This window comes from Pollicipes pollicipes, unplaced genomic scaffold (genome assembly GCF_011947565.3).
Source record: "Pollicipes pollicipes isolate AB1234 unplaced genomic scaffold, Ppol_2.1 Scaffold_7262;HRSCAF=8765_pilon_pilon_pilon, whole genome shotgun sequence".
NCBI classification, from domain to species: Eukaryota; Metazoa; Arthropoda; class Thecostraca; order Pollicipedomorpha; family Pollicipedidae; genus Pollicipes; species Pollicipes pollicipes.
This window is the reverse complement of record NW_023597055.1, coordinates 15,283,474-15,291,545: the sequence shown is the minus strand read 5'-3', so window position 1 is coordinate 15,291,545 and position 8,072 is coordinate 15,283,474. Positions and strand designations below refer to the sequence as shown.

The 8,072-nt window shown below is 63.0% G+C and overlaps 1 long non-coding RNA gene across 1 annotated transcript; it reads right to left on the bottom strand.

The window, feature by feature from the left end:
• Positions 1 to 2,803: 2,803 nt before the first annotated feature.
• On the bottom strand, positions 2,804 to 6,574 carry LOC119113879 (uncharacterized). Its single transcript, XR_005095979.1, has 3 exons — positions 6,391 to 6,574; positions 4,017 to 4,103; positions 2,804 to 2,923 (listed from the first exon to the last, which is right to left on the bottom strand). It is a non-coding gene; the product is annotated as an uncharacterized LOC119113879 (long non-coding RNA).
• Between the last annotated feature and the right edge of the window lie 1,498 nt (positions 6,575 to 8,072).

Below are 8,072 nucleotides of genomic sequence, written 5' to 3'. Positions count from 1 at the left end.
CACCCCCGCCTCAGGCCCCAGCGGCCGGGGCGGTACCGAGGCACCCCCGCCTCAGGCCCCAGCGGCCGGGGCGGTACTGAGGCACCCCCGCCTCAGGCCCCAGCGGCCGGGGCGGTGCCGAGGCACCCCCGCCTCAGGCCCCAGCGGCCGGGATTGTATCAAGGCACCCCCGCCTCAGGCCCCAGCGGCCGGGGCGGTGCCGAGGCACCCCCGACTCAGCTCCAGCGGCCGGGCGGATCCCAGTTTGAGCCACTCAGCTTGGGTTTATGCCCAAAAGGCATGGGTTTTGTTACGTGCGCACTCGCGTTCTGCAGACGTCGTTGGGTAATGTGGAATATTTTTGAATGTTACTGTATTCGCGTGCGCTGTTGGAAATCGGCACTTCTCTCCCGCCGGGCGACAAACCGCCGTGGCGCGCCCCGACCGCACGCCCAAACGTGGCACACAGGCTCAGACACAGGCTCAGACACAGGCTCAGGCACAGGCTCAGACACAGGCTCAGACACAGGCTCAGAGACAGGCTCAGACACGGGCTTACGTTCCAGGTAACGACAATCGCTCCCCACGTGTACTGCATGCGAGGCACTAACGTCAGAGTCACGATAATCAGCTGTTGAGCCAAGCGCGCGTCGTGTGACCCCTGACCTGCTGACCGGTGCTGGCGGCCGCAGAACCTGGGCCGTATAGTGCTGAAGCAGCAGAGCTCCAAGTTCTACCAGAGCGTAATGGAGGGCCGCTACAGCCCGATCATCCGCTCCAAGACGCGTCTGCTGGAGGAGGTGCGGTGCTGGGGCTTGCGGTGGTCATAAACCGCCGTGGCGTGCAGAGACTCGGACACAGGCTCGCGTTCCAGGTGACGAACGCGAGCCTGCGTCGCGCTTGCCACCAAACGCGCCGCCGCCAAATGGGCGAAGCCGGTATCTGACCGTAATTATCCCGTATCTAGCTCTGCACGCCACATGACCCGTCGGTCCGCCACAGTGCTGATGCTGAAGATGGTGATGGTGATGGTGACGGTGACGGTGACGGTGATGTAGCTGGAGGGATGGTGATTGTAGTGTGATGGTCGAATGCTTCGTAAACTCTCGGTTCAGCATGCTTCGCATCACTACGCTGTGAATAATGCATGAGGGATGTCGTGTGTGTGTACCTCGATTGGCAGAGTCTTCGGTTTACCGTCAATGTTTCTGGACACCCTGCGTTATGCCTGTTGAACGAAGCACAGCAAAGTGTTCGTCGAGAACGTCGACGCCACACCGCGACGCATGCCCGTCAACAAAACGCGTATTTTGGTCTCGTTCAGTCCATTCTGTGTGTTTCATTCCGCGGCGGCACATTTCCGCCGACAGCGAGTGTCTGTGCCGTCCCTGACCGCTGCCAGTCCACCACCAGGCCGTCCCTGACCACCGCCGGTCCACCATCAGGCCGTCCCTGACCACCGCCGGTTCATCATCAGGCCGTCCCTGACCACCGCCGGTTCATCATCAGGCCGTCCCTGACCGCCATCGGTCCGCCATCAGGTGGATGGCGTGGACGAGAAACACAAGAGCGTGCGCATGCTGGTGCGCCAGCTGCTGCGGGACCGGCCCGAGCTGGATGCGCGCCTCGGCTTCGTCAAGGAGCTGCTGAAGCTGTAGCTGGCCCTGCTGCCCTCGGCCGTTTCGCCTCCGCGGCGGATGGCGCGCGGCTCTGGTCAGAGCGCTGGCCACGTGACGACGGGCGGGCCGCCGTCCGGTTCGCCGGCGCGACCCGGACCGGACCGGACCGGACCAGACGGCGGACGGACCCGGCGCAATGGGAGGCTTTACTGATCTCATCGCTAAGAGGCCGTCCGCTAGGGAACGCAGGGTCATTGCGGGAGGCATAGGGAGCGAGGTGGGGAGGCGGCCGCGAAGGAGTAAATCGGTTGCGTGTGATATCGTGGACTGCGAGTCGAGGCTCTTAACGAGAGCTCGAACGATGGTGGGCTCGAAGCATGAGATTGTCAGGAAATTGTGCAGTTTTGCAATCCTGAGCTGTGCTTACTCCATTCTAAGGATTGAAGAATGCTGACGTCGGTGCTCTAGTTTTGTTTTCGAGCGAGTCACTTACCCGTCTAGTCACGTTTGGTTCAAGTCGATGGTAGTCATGATTGGTCATTGTAGCAACGATCTCGGCAGCCCTCTGCGCTTTGTAGCATTCCAGGCAGGATTTGTTTGGGAAATACATATTGGCCGTGGAACCAGTTGGCTTTATTTTCGGTTATCTCCAAACTGACCGATATTCAGTACAGTCGCGCTAGCTTAATTGTAAGAAGCACATACGCGGTAACACACTATCACCCAGCATCCCCTCGACTGACATCAGCTGCATCGAACCTCGGGATTGGTGGAAAGCCCACCTCGGGGCCCTCTTATTGGTGGAAGACCGGCATCCATTCCCACCCGGCTTCGCGATTGGTTGAAACCCGCCGTCCTCGCCTCCGGGTCGGCGAGCGTCGGTCTTCGCGCCGCCGGACTGGCGGACGGTCTGTCTTCGGCTGCCTCCGACCCTGTGGCGGTAGCCGTCCCACAGTCGCCAGATCAGAGCAGCACGGACCACAAGTGGCGGCGCCTGGCCGGGGCCGCCCGGCTCCGCCCGTCCAAGGGCCACACGCCGCCCGAGTCCGCCGCGGTGCGTCGGCCCGCGCGCCCGGCAGCGCCTCGCGCTCGCGCGTCGTTCGTCGGTGCGGCGCCGGGCTGCCGGCGGCCGGGCCCGGCCGGGCCCGCGGCGGCGCCGGCTCCCGGGGGCCCGCTGCCGGCCCGGCCGCGCGCGCCCGCGCTCCTCCCCGCCTCCTCCAGCGGCCGGCTTCGCCCCGGACTACACGGTCAGGGAGACGAAGCTGTTGTATTGTGTGATGTTTCGCTTCAAGATGTCGGCGCAGGGCCCCAGCACGCGCTCGAACCTGGAATGGACAGGAGTGTGAGGGAGCGTCGACTCGGACCGCCGCCCAGCACGGCCGCGATCCGCCCGCTGGAGAGGCGATCCTTCCTTCCACGATCACTGATCAGCTGGTATTTCACTCGGTAACTCTCTAACGTGACGAGCATTCCAACGCGGTGTGCAGAAGGTCGGGCTGAGCACTGAGCAGTTCAACTGTGTATCGCCAGTCCACAATGGCGTCGAGCTTCACTTTTGCCAGACTGAGCCCCGCCTCCAAATAACCGCGAAACCATCAAACGCACCGCATGAAACGTGCGGTAACTCGCGGCCCGTTCCAAAGGACTATGCACATCAACCCTGAAGTTTACACGACCGCGGCCGCCGGCCACGACTAAGACCTTACTTCTACAGGCCGCCGGTCACGACAACCAAACAAAATCAACAGAAGGTTGGTTGATTTGTTCGCCCCGACGGCTCAATTCGTTGAAGGTCTATCTTTGGCCTCACCCACCCGCGGCAAGGGTTTGGGGCACTTCAGGGTGCTAGCTATTTGTCCATGACTGGAATGACCTGCAGCCTGTGACTGGCTGCGCTGAAGGTCAGGTGACGTCTTAGGGCAGGACAGACACGTGTTGGGTATCATGGGGCGTTAAACTTTCGTTACAAGTCTGCCGGTAACCTGTCGAGTTCCACCATCGGATGGTTGGGCCAGGGCTCACGCAACGAACCCTTCTAGGAGCGTGCTCTGATCCCAGAAATCCATCAATTCAATATAAAAACGCCGGAATAAGTCTTACTAAGAAAGCTAGCCGCATTTATCGTACAGCTCATACATTGCACATGTCATGCATGTGCTACAGCAGCGCATACTATCTAAACACATCAGGAGCACATAGCCGCATGGAACGCTTCTCTCAACGGTCACACACCGGAGCACATACACTCAACTCTCAGCGCACGGCACACACGGGCCGCACTCGTGCACGCCTGCACACACCCGACAGACGGCCCACTCCCTCCGTTGCCGCCCGACCTAACCCCGGCGCGGGCTCGTCACCAGCCGGCCGAGCGGCCGGGCGGGCGCGGCGACCGCCGCTCTACCTCGCCTCTCTCACCTGCCCCGGTCCAGCTTGACGCACTTGAGAGGGCCGCGCGCCACCACGGTGGCCGCCCGGGGCCGGTCCAGCATCAGGCGATCTCGCCTGCGGGCACGCACGGAGTCAGCCGTTAGGCAGGGACGGAGCCAGCCGTTAGGGTAGGCACGGGGCCAACCATCAGGGCACGTACGGAGCCGTGTACGGAGCCAGCCGTCGGGGCACGGAGTCAGCCGTTAGGGTAGGGACGGAGTCAGCCGTTAGGGTGGGCACGGAGCCAACCATCAGGGCGCGTACGGAGCCATGTACGGAGCCAGCCGTCGGGGCATGCACGGAGTCAGCCGTTAGGGCAGGCACGGAGCCATGTACGGAGCCAGCCGTCGGGGCACGCACGGAGTCAGCCGTTAGGGCAGGGACGGGGCCAGCCGTCAGGGCAGGCACGGAGCCAGCCGTCAGGGCCCGTACGGAGCCATGTACGGAGCCAGCCGTCGGGGTATGCACGGAGTCAGCCGTCAGGGCAGGCACGGAGTCATGTACGGAGCCAGCCGTCGGGGCAGGCACGGAGTCATGTACGGAGCCAGCCGTCGGGGCAGGCACGGATCCATGTACGGAGCCAGCCGTCGGGCAGGCACGGAGTCAGCCGTCAGGGCAGGCACGGAGTCATGTACGGAGCCAGCCGTCGGAGCAGGCAGGGAGTCAGCCGTCAGGGCAGGCATGGAGCCATGTACGGAGCCAGCCGTCGGGGCAGGCACGGAGTCAGCCGTCAGGGCAGGCACGGAGTCATGTACGGAGCCAGCCGTCGGAGCAGGCACGGGTCAGCCGTCAGGGCAGGCACGGAGTCATGTACGGAGCCAGCGTCGGAGCAGGCACGGAGTCAGCCGTCAGGGCAGGCATGGAGCCATGTACGGAGCCAGCCGTCGGGGCAGGCACGGAGTCAGCCGTCAGGGCAGGCACGGAGCCATGTACGGAGCCAGCCGTCGGGGCGGGCACGGAGTCAGCCGTCAGGGCAGGCACGGAGCCATGTACGGAGCCAGCCGTCGGGGCAGGCACGGAGTCAGCCGTCAGGGCAGGCACGGAGCCATGTACGGAGCCAGCCGTCGGGGCGGGCACGGAGTCAGCCGTCAGGGCAGGCACGGAGCCATGTACGGAGCCAGCCGTCGGGGCGGGCACGGAGTCAGCCGTCAGGGCAGGCACGGAGCCATGTACGGAGCCAGCCGTCGGGGCGGGCACGAGTCAGCCGTCAGGGCAGGCACGGAGCCATGTACGGGGCCAGCCGTCGGGGCAGGCACGGAGTCAGCCGTTAGGGCAGGCACGGACAGCCATCAGGGCACGTACGGAGCCGTGTACGGAGCCAGCCGTCGGGGCAGGCACGGAGTCAGCCGTTAGGGCAGGCACGGAGTCAGCCATCAGGGCACGTACGGAGCCGTGTACGGAGCCAGCCGTCGGGGCAGGCACGGAGTCAGCCGTTAGGGCAGGCACGGAGTCAGTCAGGGCACGTACGGAGCCATGTACGGAGCCAGCTGTCGGGGCGGGCACGGTCAGCCGTCGGGGCAGGCACGGAGTCATGTACGGAGCCAGCCGTCGGGGCAGACACGGAGTCAGCCGTCAGGGCACGCCACGCAGCAGCTGCCGGGGCGCTCCGTGACATCAGCACCACAGCGGGCACGTCTAATCCATGCACCCTCGCCGTGCGTCGATGTCACGGGCGGGTCGAGGGCCACTACGAGTGGGCCGTTGTGACTCAGCGCTCAGGTGGCCGGTGTACGATAAGGTCAGGTCAGGTCAGGTCACGGCGGCGCGGCAGCGCCCCGCCGGCCGTCGCGCCCGCCTCTGGGGCTGAGCGCAACAGCCAGTGACGCCGGCGGCTGCCGAGAACGCAGCCGACGCCTTGGCCGTCTCAATGCCATCGGCGGGCGGCGTATGGCTTCACGAGGGCGACGTATGGCTTCACTTCGCTTCACAAGGACCGATGGGCTGTGGCTGTGGTCAGCACAACGTAAAGCCCGACTCCTGCCCGGCACAGCCTCTGACGCTGCGAGCTGCGGGCGCCGACTGCCCTGGTACAGCCTGTGACACATCGGGCTCTGCACGCCGCCTGAACCGCTGGTCAGGACCAGACGAACTGCGAGCGCAGACCGGTGGTCCGGCGCGCTGACTACCGCAGTCTGAGCGGACGGCGACGTGACCTGGGCGCCCATCAACGTGCGGAACGGACGGGGCCGGGCGGCCGGCCCGGCTGTCCCTCCTGCGCGACACTGCACGCTCGCGATGCGCAGCGCCCCGGGGACGCGTCACGTGACAGCAGCGCGGACCCGCCTCCCTCGGCACCGCGCGCGCCGCCGTGCGGCGGGGTCGGTCGGAGTGCCGGTCCAGCCGCGGCGGCGCTCGCCCTCACCGAAGTAGTCGCTGGGGCTGAGCTGGCCGACCTCCACCGGCTCCTCGCCCTCGGAGCGTTGCTGCAGCACGGCCGCCTTGCCCTCCAGGATGATGAAGAAGTCGTCGCCCGGCTCGCCCTGCTTGACGACCGTCTCGCCGTCGGCGAAGGAGACCGGCTCCAGACTGTCGGCCACCGTCAGCCGCTCCCATTGTCCAGGTTCTCTGTGAGGAAGGGACACACAACACCACCGTCAGCCGCTCCCACTTGTCCAGGTTCTCTGCGACGAGAGGCGGCACATCACCGTCAGCCGGCGACGGCCAGTTGGACAAGCTCCTATTTGTTCCAGTTCCCGTAATGAATTGCAGACCACACGGGAATCCAACACGTCCCACAAAACATCCACCCAATTCCCGGCCAACCAACCATCGGCTGGATGAAATGTGGTGCATCACCGCAAATCCTCACAAAATTGATAGTGGCGTTGGGTAGCGCTTGAGTCGTATTTTTTCCCATCCGAACGTGCTTGCGTCGACTAAGTTTCTGGAAAGCCTGCCATCTTAGGTTGCCGGCGGGTCCTTTTGCACGGAGCACGAGTTTCACCAGCCAAACGGCCGGGCTAAGAGGTAGCACATGAGGCAAATATGGCGCTTTGTTTTGTTTAACTCAGCTTAAAATGTCTGGTAAACAAACAGGAAAACCCTTTTATCTCCTGAAACACAATTTGAGGAGGGCATTAGCCTCCACTGTCTCCGCAAAAGCCCCAATGTTGACACGGCGACGGGCGAAGTCACCGAGGGAAACACAAAGGAGCTGTTGTTCAGCCCACACAAAACCTTCCAATGTGTCCTCAGCTGAACTCTGGACTGCTGCCAGATAAGAACGTGGATCTAAACAGCTGGCGTATGATTTCGAAACATGAGTAGCAGGCGACCAGCGAACAACCGTTCTCCTGTACAGTACCCGGTCCATTGGGCGTACCAAGCGACGTGCTCCCATGCAGTCAGCATACAAAATCATCTACCGATGATGCCATGGTCCACAGCAGCCAATGGCCGTCGACTTCTTACCCAGAATGGACACCTTGCTCAAGAATTCCTCGTACATCTTGCGTTTTCTTATCGTTGACCCCATGAGGATCCTGTAACAACATATCCATGATCGCACGTTTGAGCATGCTGGTCTTGGGAAGAGCTTCCTCTCTTCACATCGCTCACAGCTACCCCTTGCACATATGAACCAAGGTTCGCAGCAACTGGCTGAAACGGTTTCTGCCGGCTGGTTTTTACCGGTTAGAGCCAGATAATAAAACTGACGCCGAGTCAAAGACTACCAAAAAGCGAGCATTGCAAAACATGTTGGGACTCGATCAAATTCGTGACGCAGCGTTACAGCAATAGAGCTTAGATCATATTTGGCGTTAGCAAAGCGCGAGCATTAAGAATACCAGATGAGACTGCCGTGGCTCTAGTACAACCTTCGGCAGGGGTGCTGCCATAGAGGCCAACATGCCGGGGGGCCCCTATCACTCCAGAACCCCCCCCCCCCCATCCCGGGGACCGACCTCTGCCTGCGCAGGCGCGCCCACGTGATCCACGGGCCGCACCTCGCCACACGCCTCTCCAGCTCCAAGATCACACCTCACGAGTTATACAGCCATCTAACCCGATATACATGGTAAGGATTACCACTATAACACCGTG